Here is a 27015-nt window from a genome sequence, read left to right on the forward strand (position 1 = left end):
AAGATATTTAAACATGAATGACATGAATGAACATATGCCTAAGGGTTTTCAATTCTTTATGAATATATTTAATGTTGTCTCAATATTTTGATAATGACTTAGACACATACACCTTAATCATTAATTCTGGACTATATATCTTGATAATTATGTTCTAGCCAGGCATTACTAATTTTAACGCCAGTGTTTCAGTTCAGGATTGATTTAAAATCAGACAAAACAGTTTATTTTGCCTGGACTGTCTAGAAAATAATTCAGAGACTTAACTCCTAAGTTTTACATTCATGCCAAGTGAAATTCAAATGTTTTCCACAGTGCTGTATAAGAACATATGTATGTGAGGCGTGCAGGGCCGGAAACTGGAGCAGCTCAGAGGCAGTGAATAGCTCTTCAAGCCTGCAATAAAAAATGACCTCCAATAAAACTACATTGCAAAAAATGGGAAAGTAACAGAATGGGAAGTGTACAAAAGTCAAAGAGGCAGAGACCGAAGAATTTGTGGTGGAAATAGCAAATGGGAAGCTGGAGTATTTCCCAAAGTGGAAGGGATTTACAAATGCTGACAGTACTTGGGAACCGGAAGACTACTTAGACTGTCTAGAGTTAATTGAAACATTTCTTAATTCTCAAAAAGCTGGCAAAGAAAAAGATGATACAAAAAGGAAATGTTTATCTGACAGTGAATCTGATGATAGTAAATCAAACAAAAGAGATGCTGCTGACAAACCAAGAGGCTTCGCCAGAGGTCATGATCCAGAAAGAAAAATTGCCACAGAGAGAAGTGGGGAATGGATATTTCTCCTGGAATGGGAATATTTAGATGAGGCAGACTTGCTGCAGGCAAAAGAGGCAAATGTGAGGAGTCATCAAATTGTAATTGCTTCTTATGAAGAACGATTGCCTTGACATTCTTGACGAGAAGATGAAGCTCAACAATTGTTTGCATTGCATTTTACATATGTATTTTTTATATATATATATATATATGTATATATATATACACATATATAAAATCTGGATCTTGGTTTTTTATTTACTAATGTGAAGAAATCTCTACATTCTAATGAAAATCAAGTTTGATATGTTTGTTTTCAAAGTAGTATTGGGAGATTTGTCAGGAGATTTTTTTTTTTTTGCATCAATCACATTGGTTACTTTCAACAAATAAATGAAACTTTCTGTAGTTGCTTTCTTTATCAGAAAAGAACATTTGATACCATGGCATATTTTGTCCTCTGCACTAGAGAACAGCTTTGTTAATGTTGAGGGAAACTTCCTTAGTCATTATACAATCAGTACTTGTGTTTAACTTGTATGCCTAAGAACCATTCTGAGTTTTATGTTTTGTGTGTTTATGCTTAAAATACAAATGTAAATGGTTTTCTTCCTTGGTTTATTTTTAAACTTTCACCAAAACAAAAACCATGGGTATGCCCATGGTCCTGGGATGCCATAATTCTGTGCAACCTAAGAAATAAATCACTTCAAGTTAAATTGAAATTTTTCCTGAAGTCGTAATATTTCAAATTACATAGATGATTCTATAATTAACTGGATAATTTAAAGCATCCACATCAGAACACACATTGATACCTATATTCATATAAATGTGATTGTTTGTTTTCAAAATTTCTAAAAGGAAGATTTTTTATTACTACCAACAACCTCCTCACTCAGATGAGGAAAGTAGACAAATCTTGCTGTTTTAATTGGCTAAGCAAGTGTTAGTCAAATAGACAAATTTAAAGATTCCTCTAATGAGCCTCTCCTTTAGAAAAAGCTGTAATCTTTGTGCTATATTGATTGAAACATCATGATTTGTGGAATGTCTCAGTCTTGGCTCATGGAAACCTAATAAGATAAGTTTAGAAAAGGCAGTTTAGGACCTGCTGGCATAAATGGGTAAAGAGACGTGTATAATGTAAACAATTGACCTGCATGTGTTTTCCTTTACCCAACTCATTCCTTACATGTAGGCTCATTTTTTTCAGTATTTGGGTTACTGGTTTAGCAGAAGCCAAGAAAATGAAGGAAAACAATACCTTTGTAATAATCAGAATGTTATCCAGCTGTATATTCTTTATTTTAAATACTGGTGTACAGTAGTCAATAAATAGCTTCACATTCCTTTATACATATATAAATATATAATATGAATATATAATTTATATATTATAATTTTTACTATATATGTATATATAATATATAATTTTTAATTGAACTGAATATACATATAAAAATTCAGTTTTTATATGAATATATGAATACATATATTCAGTTCAATTAAAATTGTTTAAAATTTCTTGGATATAATACTAAAATCATATGTAAAAAAATGTTAAAATTGAAAAAATTAGACCATCAAAATCTAACGCTCAAAATTTAAAACATTTATGCATTAGCCCATAAGCAACAGAGTAAAAAAGCAACCCACGTAGTATAATAAAATATTTGCAAATGACATATGTGATAAGGGATTAATATCCAGGATATATTTTAAAACTCTTACAACTCAGTAGTAACAAAAAACAAAACTGATTTAAAACTGTCCTAAAGGATGAATAGACATTGCTCCAAAGAAGAAGATAGACAAATGAGCAACCAGTACATGAAAATGTGCTTACCATCAGTAGGGATTTGCCTTAGGGATATGCAAGTCAAAACCACAATGAGATATCACTTCATGTCCATGAGAATGGCTAAGATAGATTTTAAAAAACACACACATACACACAAAAACAAGATAAAATAAAAAGTGTTGGCAAAGATGTAAGTAAGTTGGAACCCTTGTGCATTGCTGGTGGGAATCTAAAATGGTGCAGCCACTGTGGAAAATGGAATGGTTGTTCACCAAAAAATTAAACATAAAATTACCATGTGATCTAGCAATACCATATCTGAACATAAACCCAAAAGAATTGAAAGCAGGGGTGGGCCAGAGATTTGTATACCAATGATCATAGAAGCATTATTCACAATAACCAAAAGGGAGAAGCAATCCTAGAGTCCATCAGTGGATGAATAAATAAATGAAATGTGGTATATACACACAATGAAATATTATTCAGCCTGAAAAAGGGAGAAAATTCTAACACATGCCTCAATATGGATGAAGTTTGAAGATATCACATGAAGTAAAATAAACCAGTAACAAAGGAAAAAAATGTCACAGGATTCCATTTATTTGAGCTGCCTAGAATAGACAGATTCATGAAGACGTAAAGTAGAATGATGATGGCCAGAAGCTGGGGGAAGCTGGCTTGGCAAGTTATTGTTTAATGTGTATGAAATTTCAGTTTGGGAAGAAAAAAACGTTCCAGAGATGGATAGTGGTGATGGTTGCACTACAGTGTGAATTTACTTAATGTCACTGAAACTGACACTTAAAAATTGTTAAAATGTTAAATTTTATGTTATATATGTTTTACTACCATTTTAGAAGTTAAAAAAAAACTAGAGCAGTGTCTACAGAGTGTAAGCATCAAATCAAAGGAAATCTTCTGAAAGAATTAATTCATAAAATATAACATGGTAATTACCAGGGCAAAATTTGTCATTGACCATGAAACACATGAATATTATAGTTATAACAAAAGTAAAACGTTTTGCAGAACACATATGAAGAGTTGAAATTCACCCTCTCAGAGGCTATTCTTATCTTAAAATGCTATGCATTTCTTGCCATAAAAGCCACTACAACTGAGCAAAAGCTCTTCTAAGTGCACCATTCAAAAGACAAATTTTAGACAGAAAGGCATACGAAATGCATAATCCAGTACAGGTATTTGTTTCTCTCAGAACTCCAAATTTTCAGAATGATTTTCTTGTGTCTTTTCCCTCCCCTGGGACTCAGCAGAGAGATGAGACAAAGTTAGAGTAATCAGCTACCTTTCTTCTTTAATATATTCTTACAAACCTCCTGAAACAAATGGCTAAACTTGGCATTGCTCATCTAAACAATGGAGAACTGTATTTTTGACACAAACTTTACTGAAATACAAGATGCATTTTATAAATTAAACCCATTTTTGTGTACAGTTCAATAATTTTGTCAAATGCACACATAATTTAATCTCTAACATAAACAAGATACAGAAGATTCCTATCACCTCGGAATGTTCTCTTATATCCTTGTTCAATCAATCTTAACACCCACCTGTGGCCCAGGCAACTCCCTATCTGCTTTCTATAACTATGCATTTTATTTTTTTAATGTTTTATGCAGATGAAATTGTACAACATGTGGTCTTTTTCTTCTGAGCCCCAAAAAGTAAAGAACTTTCCGGAAGAAGAAGAAGTGGGGCAGAAGAAGAAGTCAGAGAGATTTGAGCACCAGAAGGACTTGACATGCTATTGCTGGTTTGAAGATGAAGAGGGCAATATAACAGCAATGCAGCTCTGGCATTAAGTGCTGAGAGAGGCTCCCTGCTGACAGACAGCAAGGAAATAAAGACCTCAGTCCCACAGCCACAAGAAACTGATTTCTGCAAACAACATGAAACAGCTTAGATGAAATTTCTCCCCAGATAATAACTCAGGTGAGCCAATACGTTAATTTTGGCCATGTAAGACCTACAGAAGAGGAACCAGTGAAACTTACTCTGATTTCTGTCCTACAGAACTTAATGTGAATGGCTTTAAGCCACTACATTTATAGTATTTTGTTAGAGCAGTGATAGAAAACTAGTGTAACATATAAACACAAGGGAAACAATGATATCTGTATAAATAATTAAAATATATAAATTGACCAAGATGGCCAACTAGACACAGCCAGGAAGAGCATCTACCACTGAGAGAAAAGACCTTCAATAAACCAGCACACTCTCTGCAGATCTTTGGAAGGAGGGCATTGAGAGCAGACAGAGGGAGGATGCAGAGCCTAGGCTGAAGGGGCAGAAAAGCTGGGAACCCTGCATAGCGTTGCCAAGCACCATGACTCATTCCTAGCCCCCAGTGGCTCCTAGGGAAGGATTGAGTTAAATAGTCAAGGAATGGCCCACTGTTACCGCAGAGCTCCAGAATTCTAGCTGCAAGAGACCCCTCAATCCTCATGGACATTTGAGCTGGCAGGGCAAGATGCTTAGAGAGGTGGCAGAGACAGAACTCAGGCTGTGTGAATTTGGACAGAGCAGAGCTCTCTTGCCTGTGAAATTGTGCCAGTCTGTTCTGAGTGACCCCAGTCTGTAGGCCTCTCCCTAGTTCCTAGCTGGGTGTGCTCACTTGCAGCTCAGGCTCAGATGCCCAGTTAGGGTGCTTTCCAGCAGCTACTACCATAGCTCATTCACTGACTGACCCCAACTAACTGTTGGAAAGGTTCATGCCCCCCTAGCATGAACTTGACCCAAGACACATAGTCATCAGATTCTCCAAGGTCAACACAAAAGAAAAACTATTAAAGAATGCTAGAGAGAAGGGGCAGGTTATCTACAAACCTTATCAGGCTAACAGAAGACCTTTCAGCATAAACCCTGCAAGTCAGAAGAGATTGAGGATCTACATTCAGCATTCTTAAAGAAAATAAATTCCAACTATAAATTTCATATCCAGCTAAGCTAAGCTTTGGAAGCAAAATATAAATAAAATTCTTTTCAGTGCAGGAAATGCTAGGGGAATTTGTTACCAATAGACCTACTTTACAAAAGGTGATTCAGGAAGTGCTAAATATGGAAATGAAAGGCCATTATCGGCCACCACAAAAACACACTTAAGTACATAGACCATTGACACTACAAAGCAACTACACAATCAGGTCTACATAATAATCAGCTAACAACACAATGGCAGGATCAAATTTTCACATATCTATATTAACCTTGAAAATAAAGGTGCTAACTGCCCCTAATTAAAAGGCACAAGGTAGCAAGCTGGATAAAGAAGCAAATCCAACTGTGCGCTGTCTTCAAGAGACCTATTTCACATGTAATGATGTCTACAGGCTCAAAGTAAAGGGCTGGAGAAAAATCTACCAAACACACAGAAAACAAAAACAAACAAAAAAAGAAGGGGATGCCATTGTTATGAAAGACAAAACAGACTTTAAACCAACAATGATCCAAAAATACGAAAAAGAACATTATATAATGATAAAGGTTAAATTCAACAAGAAGACTTAACTATCCTAAATATATATGCAGTCAACATTGCAGCACCAAGATTCATTAAAAGCGTTTTAGAGACTTAAGAAGAAGCTTAGATAATTACACAATAATAGTTGGACACTTCAACACCCCACTGACAGTATTAGACAAATCAAAAAGGAAGAATAATAACAAAGACATTCAGGATGTAAAGTTAACAGTTGACCAAATGGAACTAACAGACAGCTACAGCTACAGAACCTAACAGACAGCTACAAGAAAGATAGAATATACATTTTTCTGACCTGCAGATGGCAAATATTATAAATCAAACACATACTCAGCCATAAAGCAATTGTTAACAAAATTTAAAAAAAAACAGAAATCATACCAAATATATGCTTGGACCACAGTGCAATAAAAACAAAAATCTGTACTAGAAGAGCTCCCAAAAACATAAAATTACATGGAAATTAAGAAACCTGTTTCTGCATTACTTTTGAGTAAACAATAAAATTAAGGCTGAAATCAAAACATTATTTGAAACTAATAAGAAGAAAGATAGAACCTACCAGAATCTCTGGTACACAACTAAAGTGGCTAAAAGTAAAGTTTTTTGGTGCTAATTGCCTGTATCAGAAAGTTAGAAAGTTTTCAACAACCTAGCACCATACCTAGAGAAGCCAGAAAAACAAGAGCAAATCAGTTCTACAGCTGGCAGAAGGAAAGAAATAACCAAAATCAGAGCTGAACTGAACAAAATTCAGATACAAAAAAACATACAAAAGATCAACAAAACCAAAAGTTATTTTTTTTAAGATTGACAGACCACTAACTAGACTAATAAAGAAAAAGAGAGAGAAGATCCAAATGAATACAATCAGAAATGACAAACAGGGCATGATCACTACCCCCACAGAAATACAAAAATCCCTTAGACACTATTACAAATATTTCTATGCACACAAACAATAATCCTAAAAGAAATAGTTAAACCCCTAGAAACATACAATCTCCCAAGTTTGACCCAGAAAAAAATTGAAATCCTAAAAAGACAAATAATGAGTTCCCAAATTGCATCAGCAATTAAAAAAAAAAAAAAAAAACTTACCAACAAGAAAACACTAGACCAGATAGATTCATAGCAGATTCAAGTTCTACCAGATATATAGAGGAGAGATGAGACCAATCCTATTGAAAATATTACAAAAAATTGAGGAGGAGGGATTCTTCCTCATTTTATGAGGCCAGCATCATCGTAATACCAAAACCTGGCAGAGACACAACTAAAAAAGAAAACTTCAAACAAATATTCCTGATGCATGCAAACGTTCTCAACAAAATACTAGCAAACTGAATCCAGTTCCACACCAAAAAGCTAATCCACCATGATCAAATAGGCTTTACTCCTGGGATGGAAGCATCCTTTGTGTTCAACAGATGCAAATTAATAACTGTGATTCATTACATTAATAAAACTAAAAGCAAAAACCACATGATATCTCAATAGAAGCAGAAAAGGCTTTGATAAAAGTCAATACCCCTTCTCGTTAAAAAAAAAAAACCCTCAACAAACTAGGCATTGAAGGAATATATCTCAAAATAATAGGAGCCATCTATAACAAATTCATAGCAAACATCATATGGAACAGGCAAAAGCTGGCAGCATTCCCCTTGAGAACCAGAACAAGACAAGGTAGCCCACTCTTCCCACTCCTATTTAACACAATATTGGAAATCCCAGCCAGAGAAATCAGGCAAGATAAAGAAACAAAAGGCATCCAAATAGGAAGAGAGGAAGTCAAACTCTCTCTCTTTCAAGATGATATTATTTCATACCTAGAAAACCCCATACTCTCTGCCCAAAGCCTCATAGATATGGTAAGTAACTTCAGTGAAGTTTCAAGGTACAAAATCAGTTTTCAAAAATCAGTAGCATTTCTATACACCAATAACATCCAAGCTGAGAGCCATATCAAGAATGCAATCCCATTCATAAGAGCCACAAAAATAACAAAATAACTAGAAATACAGCTAACCAGGGAGGTAAAAGATCTCTACAAGAATAATTACAAAACAGTGCTGAAAGCAGGCAGAGACAACACCATCAAATAGAAAAGATTCAATGCTTATGGATAAGAAGAATCAATATTGTTAAAATGGTGATAATCCCCAAAGAGATCCTATCAAACTACCAAATACATTTTTCACGAAACTAGAAAAAACTATCCTAAAATTCATATGAAACCAAAAAAGCCCAAATAGCTAAAGAATTCCTAAGTAAAAAGAACAAAGCTGGAGGCATCACAGTACCCAAATTCAAACTACACTACAAGGCTGCAGTAACCAAGACAGCATGGTACTGGTACAAAACAGACACACAGACTAATGGAACAGGTTAGAGAGCCCAGAAAAAATGCTGCCCACCTACATCAATCTGATCTTGGACGGCGAGTGAGCATTACTGCCTGAGCTCCACTTCATGTAAGATCAGTGGCGGCATTAGATTCTCACTGGAGCTCGGACCCTATTGTGAACTGTACATGCATGGTATCTAAGTTGTGTGCTCCTTATGAGACTGTAATTCCTGATGATCTGAGGTGGAACAGTTTTATCCTGAAACCAACCCTACCCCCTATAAACCATGGAAAAATTGTCTTCCATGAAAGCAGTCCCTGGTGCCAAATAAGTTGAGGACCACTGACCTACCGAATGAGAGAATATATTTGCAAACTATGCATCAGACAAAGGTCTAATATTCAGAATTTATAAGGAACTTAAACAACATAGCAAGCAAAAACCAAAAAATCCCATTAAAAATGGGCAAAGACATGAAGTGTTACTTCAAAGGAAGACATGCATGTGGCCAACAATCATATGAAAAAATGCTCAACATCACTCATCATTAAAGGAATGCAAATAAAAACCACACCACACCAGTCAGAATGGCTATTACTAAAACTAAAAATAAAATAACAGATGGTGGCATGGTTGCAGAGAAAAGGCGACACGTCTATGCTGCTAGTCGAAATGTAAATTAGTTCAGCCCCTGTGGAAAGCAGTGTGGCAGTTTCTCAAAGAACTTAAAGCAGAACTACCATGAAACTAAGCAATCCTATTATTGGGTATATACCTCCCAAGACATAAATTATTTTATCATTAATTTGCTTAGGATAATGGCCTCCTAAGACACATGCTTGTGTATGTTCATCATAGCACTACTCACAATAGCAAAGACATAGAATCAACTTAGACGCCCATCAATTGTGAAGTGGATTTAAAAAAATGTGGTACATATACACCACGGAATACTAACCAACAATAAAAAAGAAAAAAATCATCTCCTTTGCAGCATCATGGATGGAACTGAAGGCCATTAACCTAAGCAAATTAATGCAAGAACCAAAAACCAAATACTGCATGTTCTCACTTATAAGTGGGAGCTAAACATTGAGTACACACGGACATGAGGAAAGGAACAATAGACATCAGGGCCTAATTGAAGGTGGAGGATGGTAGGAGGGTAAGGATCTAAAAACTACCAATTGGTACTATACTCATTACCTAGGTGACAAAAAAATCTGTATACAAAACCCCCGTGACATGAAATTTACCATGTAGCAAACCTGCACATGCACCCCCCCGAACCTAAAAGTTGGAAAAAAAAAAAAATAGAAAAATTTGAAAATCATGATAATGATGGGTAAATCAGGAACAATCCTCCTTAAAAACACTCATAAGAGAGAAACATTTATGGTAAAACTGATTAAGAAAACAAGAAACCTAAATTATTTTAGAGGGATAACAATGGGAAAGAGTTTCCATACTGGATATCTAAACTTTTTCAATATTATTTATTTAAGGTAGGATGATTTTGGCATAAGTTTAGAAAAATAAATTATCAGGAGACTGTAAATAAGCCCACACATATCAAGTATCTTGATTTATGACAAAAAACAAAATCTCTGCAATTCAATGAGGAAAGAATGTTCTTTACAAAAGAATGGTGTGTGGTGCTCAATTAAATATCCATTTAAAAAAACCTGTGTCCATTACCTCAAATCATACCTAAATATTAATTTGAGATGAATTTTGAACTAAATGTAAAGGTAAAACAATTAGGAGCTAGAAGAAAGCCTAGTGCAACAAAACACACTCATGACCTTGAGATAGCAACATTTAAAACAAAAAACAAACAACAGCAACAACAAAACACGGGTAGTATCAACCATAAAAGGAAAACAGGCTAGGCACGGTTGCTCACACCTGTAATCCCAGCACTTTGGGAGGCCGAGGTGGGTGGATCACGAGGTCAGGAGATCAAGACCATCCTGGCTAATGTGGTGAAACCCCATCCCTACTAAAAATACAAAAATTAGCTGGGCGTGGTGGCGGGTGCCTGTAGTCCCAGCTACTCGGGAGTCTGACGCAGGAGAATGGCATGAACCCAGGAGGCAGAGCTTGCAGTGAGCCCAGATTGCGCCACTGCACTCCAGCCTGGGTGACAAAGCGAGACTCTGTCTCAAAAAAAAAAAAAAAAAAAGAAAAAGAAAAAAAGGAAAACAAAAATTAATCTCTGCTTATCAAATGATAATAATAAGAAAGTGAGAAGGAAAGTCACTGACTTGCAGTAAATGCACTTGAATGAAATATATTTATAAAATTATCCAATATGCAAGTGAAAATATGTGCAACCTCATTAGGCCTCAGGAAATGCAAAGTAAAACCAGAAGGGGATCATCATATCAGAACAACTATAATTAAAAGACTAGTAATTTCCAGTGTATGCCAAGAATGTAGACATCTAGAACTGTCATATTTCTGGCAGGATTTTAAATAGGTTCAGCCACTTAAAAAGTTAGCAGTAGCTAAAAAGTCAAACCTTCATATAACATGATCTTTATAATGTATCAATTATGCTCTTCAGGAGATACTCAAGATTAATGAGTTAATGTGTCTATTAAAAGATCGTACCAGCCTTATTCATAATAATTAAAAACTGAAAATCAACCAAGTATTCATCAAAATTGATTAGAAGAAATGAGATACAATATTATATAACAATTACAAAGAATTTTGGTTTTTTTGAGACAGAATCTCGCTCTGTTGCTCAGATTGGAGTGCAGTGCTGTGATCTCAGCTCACTGCAACGTCTGCCTCTCAGGTTCAAAGGATTCTCCTGCCTCAGTGTCCTGAGTAGCTGGGATTACAGATGCCCACCACCATGGCTGGCCAATTTTTGTATTTTTAGTAGAGACAGGATTTAGCCATTTTGGCCAGGCTGGTCTTGAACTCCTGATCTCAGGTGATCCACCCACCTCAGCCTCCCAAAGTGCTGGGATTACAGGTGTGACCCACCACGCCGAGCCAGAATTTTTTAAAGGAAGTATTTTTACATGCAACATGTATCAATAATCTCGGATAAAATGTTGAATGAAAGAAATTAGACAAAATTATTTATTTTTTGTGTTTCTGTTTATATGAAGTTCAAGAATAACCAAAACAAACCTACAGTATTAGAAGTCCAAATAACAGTTACATTGGTGTGTAGAGGGATAGTATTGGCTGTGAGAGGAATAAGGAAGTTTTCTGGGGAGCTGAAATATTTTATACCTTTATCTGTGTGATATTTAAAAGAGTGTATCCAGATCTAAAAATTCATCAAAGCATACACATATGACTGGTGTATTGATATACATCATTGATGTAAATCATTCTTCAATAAAAAGTATAAAATACTGTTAGAAATAAAAATCAACATAATAAAAGACAGTTGTCATATGAAATTACTATGAACTACCTTTCAAAAATACCTTTGGAAAAAAGAATTGCTTCCTAGGAAATATACCTTTTCAAAATTATATAAAGAGGGTTAAATACCTATATGTGAAAATGAAAATATTAAAACATTTATAAGAAAATATATGAAAGCAATGTTATGACATCAATGCAGATATTATTCTTATTAATAAGATAATAATATTCTTATTAATGTAATTAATTCGTGAAAGAAATGAGGTTTAAGGATTGAAAGCTAAAAAAACAAAACAGTGATTATTCATTCTTATAACAGAAAATTCAGAAGAATCAACAAAAAAATAGAGATTCATGAGACGTTTCAGCAGTATCTTTAGCTATAGAATCTATGTACAAAATGTAATAAAATTTCATATATCGGGAACAACAAATTAGATAATATAATTTTTAAAATCCTATTCTATAGATCTAAGTTGGTATAACATATCTAGAAATAATCCTACCAAATGTTGTCTATTTGGAGATAACAATTTTCCCTAAATTAAGTGTTATATTTAATGTAGTTCCAAAAAAAATCTCAGCAGGGTTTTTAACAATTCTTACCAAGCTATCTAAAAGGCTTATGAAGGAATACAAGAGTAGCCAAGACAATATTAAAAAGTAATAAGCAACCAAAACTTGTCCATCAGAGTTCAAAATGTATCGACTAATTAAAACAACGTAGTTTCAAAGTAGTGTTAGTCAAATACATATATATATTTTAATATATAAAATACATATGTATTTATATATAAACATATAAAATATGTTTATATATAATATATACAAAATATTTATATGTAAACATATATAAAATATTTATATATAAACATATATATAAAATATGTTTATAAACATATAAAACATATATAATATGTATTTTATATATATATGTATTTTATATATATATATTTGCTACAAAATAGAGAGACTAGCAAAAGACAAAAAATAATGCAGATGTAATACAAACAGACCTCTGAATATATTGAAAGGTGGTCTTGGCAGAAGAAGTGTTATGCATCAGCAAAGAAAAGATGCCTCTTCCTATAAATGATGCTAGGACAACTGGCTCTCCATATGGAGAATGATAAATTAGATGCCTACCTCTTACCATGCCTGAAATAAATTCCAGATGGGTTAAATACCTATATGTGAAAATGAAAATATTGAAACATTTATAAGAAAATATATGAAAGCAACGTTAGACATCAATGCAGATAATTTTTTTTAAAGGAGACAAACAAAATTACCCCATAGAGTTAAAAGGAAATACACAGTCTGAGAAAGATATATTTACAATGCTTATAACTAATACAACTCTGGTAGCCATTCTCCTTCTAGAAACACTTGCAGTATCTACACAACAAGAGCTGAAACAGATGTTAGGCGTAGAATTGTTTGAAATAATAAAAAAAGAGGTGAAATTTAGAAAAAACATTCATGCATATGTATATGTATGCATATATGTACACATTTATACATATATGTATCAATATATACATATGTAAGAATATGTATGTATATACATACTCTTCTTCAAGTATATATGAGATATATACATATTTATATATTCATATAGATATATAGATATGCATAACATATATAAATAGGTATATGTGTGTATGTGTGTGTGCATATATCTCATTTCATTTCAGATCATGAGTATTGTAAAAGTACTATGTAATAACATATATAATATATAATATACATCATATATTACATATGAATAGATATGTGTGTATATATTATATCATTATATGAATAGATATATGTAATATACGTGTGTGGATAGCTATATATACAATAAATATATAGAAATATTACCACAAATCTGTCTATCTTGCTAGGTAGCTAGCTAACTATATTTGTTGTAAAACCATAAAATCAATGCTATATGAATTAAGTAATCTGATTTCTACAATAATCATGACCTGAAATAATAGCAAATACATAATAAAAGGATAAAGAAACTGTGGAGAGAAAAAAAGTAGATTTCAAATGTATGTATAGCATTCTACTTTCACAAAAGTAGAAAAATTTGCTTCAAATTTTTCATGAAAAACCAGAAGCAAAATTATGTATTAATATTTCATAAGACTTAGGCCAGGCACAGTGGCTCTCACCTATAATCCCAGCACTTTGGGAGGCCAAGGCAGGTGGATCAAAGGTCAGGAGTTCGATACCAGCCTGACCAACATGGTGAAACCCTGTCTCTACTAAAAAAATACAAAATTTAGCCAGGACTGGTGGCCTGCACCTGTAGTCCCAGCTACTCGGGAGGTTGAAGCGAGAGAATCACTTGAATCCGGGAGGCAGAGGTTGCAGTGAGCTGAGATCATGCCATTGCACCCCAGCCTGGGTGACAGAATGGGACTCTGTCTCAAAAAAAAAAAAAAAAAAAAGGTAAGACTTAGTGGAACATACATAGATTCAGTTATATTTTATCTATATTTTATGATCATCATGATGATTAATTTCCAAAGTGTCAAGATAAAAACACTTTGAGGTGCATGTTGCATATTATAATTAAGGACTCTTACCTATTAAACTTGACAGTTTTCCTAGCAACTTTATTTGGAAGGACTAAAAATTACCTATAAAATATTATTTCTATTCTCAATCTACACTGCATTATTATAAATAATAAATAGCATGGCATTAAGTATAGATATTATAAGACAGAAGGAACAGACATATTTAAAAGCAATTTATTTGTAATAGAATTAGAGATGTCCAATGGACCTCAAAAATCATAGAATTTGAATAGAGCAAGCAAGTGCACTCCAAGAAAAAAAACTTAAAAACGAGGTAAGTCATCAAAGTAGATATTGCTAGGATCTATTGTAGGGCGAATTAGGAGCTTGATCTAAATGAAGCAGATTCTAACTTATTCTCCAGCTACTTCATCTCTAGATGTTGACTGGTCCGGAATATGGGTGATGACTCTACCCTTTAATGGTATAAATCCTGCCTAACTTTTCACTCCCCAAACCTCTCCAAGGTAAATTTAGTCTGTATCTCAATGTAAGTTTAATAAATTTCCTGAGTAAAGGAGCTGGAGATTATTCCCAAACAGTAGAATGTGAATTAGTTGGGGAAGTGAGATTACAGAGTACATTTTATTCACCTGGTCTTTCCTTTATTCCTGGGCTTTTATGAGTTTATATCTATATAGACACTCTCAAGGCCTTCACTAATTACCTCACTCTTTTCCCTTCTTTCTGTATTGCATTAGAATGAATATGTTCTTTTTATATATAACTTTTACACTATACTTTCCAAAGAAAATCTAGGTATTTTGTCTCTGAAGCTAGATCGCCTGGGTTGGAATAGAAGTTCTGGTACTTACTAGACACACAACCTCAGGCAATTTATTATATTCTTCAATTGTCAGTTTGCTCATTGTAATAAAAGAGGTTTTTTCTGAATATTAAGTAAACTAAAAGGGTTTTTCTGAACATTAAGTAAACTAAGACCACCTGTAACCCAATTATAAAATGGCCTAGCACATAGTAAGTGCCCAGAATAGTTAACTGCTGTTTCACATCATTTCTTGTAATTGCTGACTGATATCCCCTGGGGAATACCCCCTAGGGCAGGGGTCTCTAACCCCTGGGCCACGGACCAGTACTGGAACCAGGCTGCACAGCAGGAGGTGAGCAGCAGGCGGGTGAGCGAGCAAAGCTTCATCTGTATTTAGAGCTGCTCCCTATTGCTGGCATTACTGCCTGAGCATCGCCTCCTGTCAGAGCTTTTAGTTTTATTTATGTAATGAATAACAGTTATTAAGGTTTCACCATGTCGGCCAGGCTGGGCTCTAACTCCTGACCTTATGTGATTCACCTGCAGGGATTACAGATGTGTACCACCGAACCTAGCTAGTTTTTGTATTTTTAATAGAGACGAGGTTTCACCGTGTTGGTCAGGCTGGGCTCTAACTCCTGACCTTATGTGATTCACCTGCTGGGATTACAGATGTGTACCACCGAACCTAGCTAGTTTTTGTATTTTTAATAGAGACGAGGTTTCACCGTGTTGGTCAGGCTGGGCTCTAACTCCTGACCTTATGTGATTCACCTGCTGGGATTACAGACGTGTACCACCGAACCTAGCTAGTTTTTGTATTTTTAATAGAGACGAGGTTTCACCATGTCAGCCAGGCTAGGCTCGACCTCCCGATGTTAAGTGATTCACCCGCCTCAGCCTCCCAAAGTGCCGAAATTATAGGTGTGAACCACCACTCCCCGCCCTGACTTGGTTTTGATTTTGTTTCTTATGTATCAGACATGGAAATGACAAAGCTGGCAATACAGAGATGTCAATGAGTAAAGGAAAAACAAACAAACAAAAAGCCCACAAAACCCTTCTCTCTCTAGACAAAATAACAGACAAGGAGTGGCCTCACAAGACAGAAAACTTTTAGGCAATAACTGCATAACCGCTCCATTCTTCACAGCTTCAAAAAGCAACAACAACAAATCATCAAGATGAAGCCTTTAATTTCTCACATGTAGCAAATAATTTTTTGATAAATAATCTATAATTTATATTATTCTTTATTTTGGATTAATATAGATAGCTTAGTGAATGGATTCTATAGAATTCATTTAGATAATCCTAGAAAACAAATTAACACGTAAGTTGTCTCTATTTCATTATGTTTTAAAAAATAATTTCAGGGACTAGAGAATGGCATGTGGCTCATGAAGTTGTAAGCAAGGTCATCCAGCATAGGAATTAAATACTGACTCCACTCACCCTTTCCCAGTATATGACATTAACAAGCTATTACCTGTCTAATCTTCCTTTCCATATCTGTAAAAGTAAAAATAAAAAATTCCTTGCAGGATTTTTGCAATAATTAGCAATAATGTCATATATGGTATCTAACTCAGAATAGTAACTGTATTATTTATGGTAAATCTATCACAAAGTTGGCACCTTACAGATGATTTCACTAACACAGTGGATGATAATTTTCCCTGTGCATGTCATTTCTAAGCAATTTTGAAGAATCTTTTAGAGGACAGGAAATCCACAATGCTGAATATTTTAGGCTAGACGGGAAGGGAAGCTGGCACTTCTTTATATCAGTTCCACCATCTATTCATTATCCAGCTAGAAATGTAAAAGTGTTCTTTCTTCATGTGAACACATTATCAGCACCCAGGCAATCAGAAGGTTGAAACAATTCTCCTACTTACATATCTCTTAAATCCCTCACTTCTTATCCCACTAGCTTCCCTCTCACTAAAGAACTGGTCATCCCTTAGCTGAACACCCCACAGCTGCCTCACTGACTCTTAGTATCTGAGTCCTTCTAATCATCACTTCTGTCCTGGAGATTCATCAAACAAGTTGCATTATATCATGTACTTGTTAAAAATTATTCAATGGTTCCTATTACCTGAAAGACACATTTTCATGTCTACTACATGAGATGCAGAGTCTTTAGCATCTGGCTCCCTTTCCTACCACCCTTATCCCCAAATCTAGGCTACAGAAATATTGAATTATTTGCAGTTTCCAAAGCACAATTCACATTTGCAGTCCCATCTTTGCATTTGTTGTTCATTGCTCTATTGTAATCATTTGACTTATTTACCAGAGGAATCTTACTATTTTTCTCAAGTCTTAGATTAATGTTGCATCTTCTGTGACGTTCTGTGTGGCTTGTATAAATCAACCTAATATCTTCTTCCAACGCTTTTTCCACTTTACCTTGTATGTTATGCACATTACTATTAATGCCTTTATAATTTTATATTTTCATGTCTATATTCCACTAAACTTTATAGTTCTTAGTGGTGGGAACTAATTATTGCCATCACTGTGTTCCCAGGCTCTTGTATAGTTGTAGCTCAATAATTATTTGTTTAATACATGAGTACATGAAGGTCCTGGTCTACCACTCATATGCTAAATGAATACACTAATGGGTAGCTCATTCCTAACCAACCCATTTCAATTGTTTTCAACTTGCAGGGATCAGAGGGGCAAAGTTTCATACACCACCTAGTTTTCTTATAAGCAGATACTACCCTGCTCCTACCTCATTAGTATGAAGTACTCACAGAGTTCAGGTGAAAGGGGAATTATGGTCACAGTTATTGACTAAATCATATTATTGTTCAAGAGAAACAACCATACTATCTAATGTTTATCATTTAACATTATCTAATATATGTAATTTTAAATACTTAATATTATCTACTGCCCTATAGAAACTTTGCATAGGTTAACTCATTTAATCTATAGATGATATATTTATCTTCATTTTATAGATGAAGAAATTGAGACGAGAGGTTACAGAGCTTGCCCAAGGTTATACAGAAAGCAAGCGAAGGATCAGGGATTCATCCCAGAGTGTGTAGCTTTAGAGATCTGTGTTCTCAACCACTACATTATATCACTTTATAATCGACTGTAGTATCACAAGATTTTGACTCAGCCTGTTTCTCGGCTTATCTGTGTAAAGTTGGTGAGTCCGCCAGGAGTTGTTTGCAGGAGAGATTTTTTTTAAGCTGGAAAAAAAAATAGGAGGAAGATTTCTGTACAGCTGCCTGGGAGAGTTAGAAAAGACTGCCGAAGATAGCATCCTGCCTATCTTGGGTAATAGTTTGCCAGCAGGAGCAATGAACTTTTGCCTGAGGCTTATAGAAAGAGGAACTCTAGGCTGAAAATAAAAAGTTGTTTGCACAAGAGAATCTTAGAGGCACAAGGTGTAAATGGCTCTCAAGAATCCAGATGACAAATCAGGAGGAAGTTAACATTTATCTCACTTTTGCACAGAGCATGGTAGGAATTCAGCTTATCAGTATTTTAGGGATGTGGTTCTAAAATTTAGAGGTACATTAGAAACACTTGGGAAGTTGTTAACATTCAGATTCTGTAGGTCTAGGGTGGGCCTGATATTCTGCATTTCTAAAAAGCTCCCCAAATGTTAATGTATCTGAACACTGAACCATAGATTACACTGTGAGAGTAGGAAGGATCCAGAGAAATTTAAGTGATGTGGGCTGTGGCCATCAATAAGGGAGCTAGAAACAACAACAAACAAATAAAAACCCAACAACATAGGAGGAATGTTTGCAAAAGAACATGCAAATCAACTGGGAACCCAAAATTATCTCGTTGAGGCTTTGTGGTAATCTATATTTCCCCTGTTATTCACAAACGGTGCAAAGTCTTTCTTAAAACATAAGCAAAATTCTGAAAATGTATATTTTCATGGCAATTTTGGACTATCAACACCAGTGGCCGCTGCTCCACCCATTCTCACTTGAATTCTTCCTCTCATGAATAACTGCTTTCTGCATTAGCACACTCATCCAGAAGGAAAACCAAGTCAGTTTTCCACATTTCCCCCCCATTTACCAAAAACCATTGCATCTAAAGTCTTTAATGCATAGCAAATTTTAGTGATACTTTAAGTGGTGAAGCATTTCTACATATCAGAAACGCAGACATCTACCACTATTCTTGAATTCTTTAGCTTCCTCACCACTGATCACTTCTCCGGCCACCGTACCCCCACAGAACTCAACCTCATCTGTCTTGTTGCATTGCTACCTCACTTCTCATATTCCATTTCTCCCTGCTTGCACCAAATAAAAATTCCTTAATAATGTTTTATAAATAACAATATGGCTCTTACTTTGCGTTCTATAGACCAAGGCATCAAAGGCCCAGATTTCCCCTCCCAAGACAGCATATAAAAATACCCTCCCCTAAAATAAAAATAATTAGTAAATGTTTATAAAATTATTTCTTACAGAATCCCTGGTAGCAGCAGTTAAAATGTTTTACCAAACCATCTATAAATGTGCATTGTTTATTGACTGTCAAGTATATGCACAGTACAATGTTATGCATGTCATTAGGTTTGCAAAAAATAATTCTACACTTCATCACTAATTATTTACACTGAAGTTATGTCTCACTAAGTCTTTAAAAACACAGTTTTAATAGTTTGTATGTGTGTGTCTTAATTTATTCATCTTAGCCAACATGCTAAATTAAAATATATATTTATTAACATATATGTTTATATGTATTTAATTTTATGTGGATAAACAAATGTGACTAAATACTAAACTGTTTTTATTTAAGGACAGTTTGTTGTTGTTGTTGTTTCTTTTCTTCTTTGGTTGGTAACTCCTTATTCCTCTTCTCTTTTTCACCCTATATTTGAGCCCCTATTCCAAGTCTAATTGTTAAGAAAAAACTGAATGTCTTCTTCTATTGTTCTCTGTACTAATGGAAAGCTAAATAGAACAATATATCTATCACACACACACACACAAGCATGCATGCATGCACACATGTGCACATACACATATGCAGAATAAACTAGACTGATGATATTCTGTGGCTTGCTTTTCTCATTCAATAATACATAAGGAAAATAATTATATAATCTCATGTAGCTATAATTAATTCATTGTAATATATATTTTTGACTTATTAAAATTTATAAATAAATGGAAAAAAGTCTATCAAATGCTCTTTCTCTCAAAACAGTGAGTTCATCCTCAAGTAATCAGCAAGAGCAATCAATAAATCAAGAAAATCATAACTTTTATAAACCTAAAATTATTTCATTAAAGTAAACATTCAAATCCCTAAAATGACTACAAATTTGTGTCTTAAGAGATCTCACCGTACTTTTTGGTGTAGCAGCCAAAAGTTAAAGTTGTTCATTTGTATTCTTTCATGAGTTGGTTCAGTTAGGTGTAGCCACTAGAGGAGACACAGGCAAGGCTCAGGAAAGCAAAACTTTTTTATATCCACACGTCTTAGAGGCACAAAATGCCACCTGAGTTCATATGGGAAAGACACCATGGTGGTGAAGAGGCAGAAGACAGGAGCTAGGGGAAGAGTTAGGCCACTGCCTTTATTGAGGTTTCCAAAGGAAAGGTGAGGCAGATGGAGTGAATCATTGGTGATTGTCTAGTTTGCATAATTACAAAAGGCGTTGGGCTACCTGGGTGATCTCTAGTTCCCTGGCACCTGGCCCTGGGATGATTAAGGCAGAGGCATATTGCCTTCTGGGTTTCTGAACCAGACAGAGGAGATAAAGCTCCTGATTGCTTGGTTTCCATATCAAAGACATGAGCCATTTATTATATTTAAGAATTAACTAGCCCAAAGAGGAGCAGTCACAGCCTAGCTAGAAAAGTTTTTTAAGATGTCAAAACATCATAATGTAAAGAAAATATTAAAGTATTTTAATACATTGGTTATTTAGTTTACCTGTAGAAGGCAATTAAGATTTATCTTGCACAGATGCATTGATTTAGAGATCAAATTACTTGCAACTATGTTGTGAAGACCAACATTTGGAAGACTCATTTTGCTTTTCTATTTTTGATTAATTGACATAATGAGGTGAGGCAATAATTTTTTCTCTTGCCAAATAAATTTTTCTGTTGCTAAAGATGGTAAATATTCTTTCTGCATTACAACTTTATTACAACATCATCACAGACCAGAGGCACTGTCAGGCAATGCAGTATGGTGTAATGGAGAGATTCCTCTCTACTCTATCTATTATTAATAGCTCAGTAAGCACATCAACTAACTTCTGTGACCTAAATGGAAAAGGATTATAGATTACATTAAACTGCTAGAACAATACAGAAGGCCATGCTAAAATATCAGGCATTAGGATGATGCCAGGAGAAAACAAAGAAGATATAGAAAAAAATAAAACACATCATAATTGTCAGAGTCAAATCACAATTAACACATGGGTTTGTACAAGATAGTTTAAAATATGGTCATCTTATGAGTAGAGAATAAATATTTCTGCTCCCTCTCTCATAGCAATAACATATTATTAAGAGGCCAGTACAGATATTCACACTAGTAACAAAAGACCATCAGGTTTCTATATCCCCATGCGAATCTCTTAAAACTCCTGATATCGGACTGCTGGATTTTTGCACAGGGCATGTCAGAATGTGTTATGTGTGGGGATACTGGAGAGTAAACTGTGTTGCTACAGATGTTTTTATCTGAAATCACTTGTTCCAGATCCCAGCTTGGCCTTTGGTCTTTCTTCTCATAGGAGGAAAAAATGCTAACAGTGTTATCTTTGCCTCTGAGAACAGATAAGATATGTCATTCCTTTTATTCATTTGTTATTTATCCCTTGAGTTTCTTGCCAATATATGTAGGGCTGATACCCTAATCGTGGTAACATCTTATCCTTTAAAAACAACTAGACTCAAAACAATTGTAGGCTTGAGATAATAAGAGAGATAAGAGAAGGAGAAATGTAGAAGAATACATGTGGTGGAAGTGAAGTGAGGGTAATTGAAATGTAAGAAATGGAGTCACATAAAGTGCAAGAAATGGAAAAATTGAAAAAAAAATAAAACCATTAAAACTCCTAAAAATGTAAGGTCTACTCTTAAGGAAATATTTTCCAGAACTTTGTGGCTATTGATTTGTCTTCTTGACTCAATAAAACTGAGCTATCATTTGAAATCTATTCTGACACAAAACTCTTGCTCCATAAATGTTAAGATCTATAGCTTTATTACACAATAAGATTAGGATGTATCCTAATTGTTGTTTTCTTTGCTCACACATTACAAAGACACACGTACACACAGAAGAAAAGAAAAGGATAATTTTTAATAAAATTATGTTACGATTTTAAAATATATATTTGTGTGTGATAATTGTGAATTTAGATAATTTCTTAGAAAAATACATCTAATAAAAGACAAATTTGCAAAACAAAAGAATGTGAGGCTAATAATGCTGTTTAATCACACAAAATTTACATGTCATCTTTGTCATTTATTCCAAGCAATATAGTAAAATGCTCTATAGTTTTTCTGTTTTATTCTCAGCTTCGCTTATGCAACTTAACATGCTTTTTTTTATGCTGTACTTTCATTTCTGACTAAGTGTGCATTTATTTCATTTTATTGAAATTGTGGTATGCCATATGATTTATCCTCATTTTGTTGGTTAATTGAGAGAAACTTTTCATTCACACAATACACTGCATTGTGTTCATTGCTAAAAATAAATGCTTTTATTTTTTCAGAGTATAGTCTCAAACATGAAATTGCAAAGCCTACATTTATACTTGATTTTATCCTTATTATTAATTCATTATTATCATTTAATTATAATTTACTTGATTCTTAGCATTCTTTTAATCTGCATTTCTTCCAATACTAGTAAGATTGTGTAAGTTCAACGTGATGAACACATATACATATACACATACAGGTGATGCTACTACCTGTATGCTTTGTGTAAAATCATTTGCTCACTTTGAAGTCTGCTAATGTTAAATCTATAATAATCTAGAGAGTCTGACAGTGGCATAAGAATATACATGTAGATCAATAGAATAGATTTAATGATTCAAAATAAACTTTTATGTTTGTGGTACATTGATTTTTCACAAATGTGCCAGGGCAATTCAGTGGGGGGAAAATTGACTTATCAACAAATGGTACTGGGGCAGTGAAATATCCATACGTAGAGCCTTCTCTTTGACTCACACAATACACAAAAAATTAGCTTAACTGAATAATAGCTCTCATTGTAAGAGCTGAACCTGTAAAATTTCTATAAGAAAACATACAAGAAAATTTTCATGATTTTAAGTTCTGGATTTCTAAGATATGACACTAAAACTGTGATCCATAGAAGAAATCAATGATAAATTATACTTTATCAAAATTAAAAACTTTTGTTTCAAAAGATACTATTAAGAAAACGAAAAGAAAGTCACATACTAGGGGAAAATATTTGCCATTCAGATATGAAAAAAATGTGTCTTAAACATATATTTAAAAAATATCCTTAGCCCAACAAAAATGAGAAAAGGTAGTGCTGGTTCAAGATGGCTGACTAGATGTAGCTAGTGGGCACCTCTTCCATGGAGAGAAATAGAAATAACAAGTAAATATTTACACTTCAGACAGATTATCTAAGAAAGAACAAAGGATTTCATCAGAGAAGTGACGGGAATTATGGAAAGCAGATGAGAGTGAAGCCAGGCAGCCTGCTGGGCTGTGATCAACATGGAGCTGGGAGAGACTCCCTCACTTGTGGAAGGGGTAAGTGGGGAACTACTGAGGCTCCACACTTTCTCTGAAGACTTTTATAGTCCTAACTACGGGACAGCCTCTCAACCACCCAAACCCGGGCCTCCAGACTAACACAGAGAGCTGCCTACAGATTGCGCAGGGGCATTGCTCAAAATCGCATAGAATCATACAGGCATTTCAGTCCTGAGCAGCTGCTGCCCAGTGCCACTCTGAAAGCCCAGGCCCTAGAGACCTGGGCTTTGCTCTGGGACTGCCAACACCACTTGTGCCATGGCTTCCACCAGGTAAGGGATGGAGCATGGAGACTAGGCAGCGATGTGTGCCCCAGCAATGATACAGCCACAGCTGCTACAAGATTGAGGAGAGTGTGAACTATGCACCCCATGGTTGCCTGCCTCCACTGGCTCCCTCTGTGCTATTCTCATGATAGTAAGTTCTCACAAGATCTGATGGTTTTATAAGGAGCTTCCACCTTTGCTTGGCTCTCATTCTTCTCCTTCCTGCCACCTTGTGAAGTAGGATGTGTTTGCTTCCCCTTCTGCCAGGATTGTAAATTTCCTGACAGCCATGCTGAACTGTGAGCCAATTAAACCTCTTTCCTTTATACATTACCCAGTCTTGGGTATGTCCCTATAGCAGAATGAGAATTAACTAATACAGTACTAGACCTAAGAAATGAGATAGAGAGCAATAAAATTATAATGGGGAGGGGGCTTCAGCACCCCACCAACAGCATGGGACAGATCATCAAGGCAGAAAACTAACAAAGAATGTCTAGACTTAAATTGGACTGAAGACCAAATGAACGTAACAAACATTTACAAAACTATGCAACAACTGCAGAATGTACACTCTTCTTTTCTGTGCATGGAGCATTCTCAAAAATAGATAATATACTAGGCCACAAAGCAAGTCTCAATAAATTTTTTAAAATCAAAATTATATTAAATACTTTCTTAAAGCATAGCAAATTAACAATAGAAACCAATACCTAAAGGAGCTCATGGAAATTAAACAACCCATTCCTAAATATTTGTTGGGTAAAAATGAAATAAAGGTGGAAATTATAACAATTTTTAAACAAATGGGAATAGAGACAAATCATAAGAAAACGTCTTGAATACAACAAAAGCAAGGCTAAGAAGAAAGTTCATAGTGTTAATGCCTGCATCAAAAAGATAGAATGAGCTCAAATTAACAACATAACATTGCACCTCAAGGAACTAGAAAAAAAACAAAAAACACACTCAAAGATAGCAGAAGAAAGGAAATAAAGATCAGAGCAGAACTAAATTAGAGATCAAAATAATATAAAGCATTAATAAAAGAAAAAGTTAGTTCTTTGAAAAGATAAATAAAGTTGATAGACTGGTAGCTAGATTAACCAAGAAAAAAAGAAGATTCAAATTAGCACAATCAGAAGTGATAAAGGTCACAGTACAACTGATAACCACAGAAATATAAAGATCATCAGAAACTATCATAAGCATCTCTATGTGCACACACTAGAAAACCTAGAGGGAATAGATGCATTCCTGTAAATGTACAATCTCCTATGATTAAACCAGGATAAAATAGAAATTCTGAGCAGATTAATAATGAGTAGTGAAATTGAATCAGTAATTTAAAATATATTCTAAGATGAAGAAGCCCACCACCAGATGAATTTATAGGTGAATTCCACCCGACATACAAGAAAGAACTGATACAAATCCTATTGAAACTCTTCCAAAATATCAAGAAAGAGGGAACCCTTCTTAACTCATTCTATGAAGCCAGCATAAGCCTAATACCAAAATCAGGCAAGGACACCACAAAAAAAAAAAAAAAAAATAAAAGAATGCTAAAAGCCAAGAACCCTAATGTACACAGATACAAATATCCTTAACAAAATACTAGCAAAGCAAATCCAACAGCATGTCAGAAAATAATACACTATGATCAAGTGGGTTTTATTCCAGGGATTCAAGTATAGTTCAACATATGCAAATCAATAAATGTGACTCACCGTATTAACAGAATTAAGAACCTAAACCATATGATAGTCTCAATAGAACAGAAAATGCATTCAATAAAATCTAGCATATCTTTGTGATAAAAACCCTGAACAAACTAAGCATGGAAGGAACATGCCTCAAAATAATAAAAGGCATATATGACAAACCCACACCCAACATCATGTGAAACTAAGACAAGTTGAAAGCATTTCCCCTAATAACTTGAGCTAGACAAGGATGTCCACCATCACCTCTCCTATTCAACACAGTACTAGAGGCTTTAGCCATGGCAACCAGGCAAAAGAAAGGGTAAAATGCATTCAAATTGGAAAAAAGAAAGTCAAATTATACCTATTCACAGATGATATGCTTTTTTTTTTTTTTTTTTTTTTTTTTTTTTTTAGATGGAGTCTCCCTCTGTCGCCCAGGCTGGAGTGCAGTAGCAGGATCTCTGCTCACTGCAAGCTCTGCCTCCCAGTTGACGCCATTCTCCTGCCTCAGCCTCCCCAGTAGCTGGGACTACAGGTGCATGCCACCACGCCTGGCTAATTTTTTGTATTTTTAGTAGAGACGGGGTTTCACTGTGTTAGCCAGGATGGTCTCAATCTCCTGACCTCGTGATCCGCCCGCCTTGGCCTCTCAAAGTGCTCTTATGTCTAGAAACCCCTAAAGCCTCCTCCAAAAGACTCCTGGATTTCATAAATGTCTTTAGTAATGTTTCAGGGTATAAAATCAATGCACAAAAATCAGCAGTATTTGTATACACCAACAATGATCAAACTGAGAACCAAATCAAGAACTCATTGCCATTGCCATTTACAATAACTACCAAAAAAGGACAATATGTAGAAATATATTTAATCAAGGAGATGAAAGATGTCTAGGAGCAAAACTACTGAACACTGAAAAAAAAATAAATCATGGATGACACAGACATATAGAAAATCATCCCTTGTTCACAGATTGGAAGAATACCAAGAGGTCTACCCATGTGTTTCCTTTATTGTCGTTACTTTGAGTGAAGACCTTGCAGTTGCCAAATTCTACCACTACAAATGA

General features: G+C 34.8%; 1 pseudogene; it reads left to right on the forward strand.

The window, feature by feature from the left end:
- Positions 1-408: 408 nt before the first annotated feature.
- On the forward strand, positions 409-27015 carry LOC100593573 (annotated as a pseudogene).

Source organism: Nomascus leucogenys, chromosome 17 (assembly GCF_006542625.1).
Source record: "Nomascus leucogenys isolate Asia chromosome 17, Asia_NLE_v1, whole genome shotgun sequence".
Classification (NCBI taxonomy): domain Eukaryota; kingdom Metazoa; phylum Chordata; class Mammalia; order Primates; family Hylobatidae; genus Nomascus; species Nomascus leucogenys.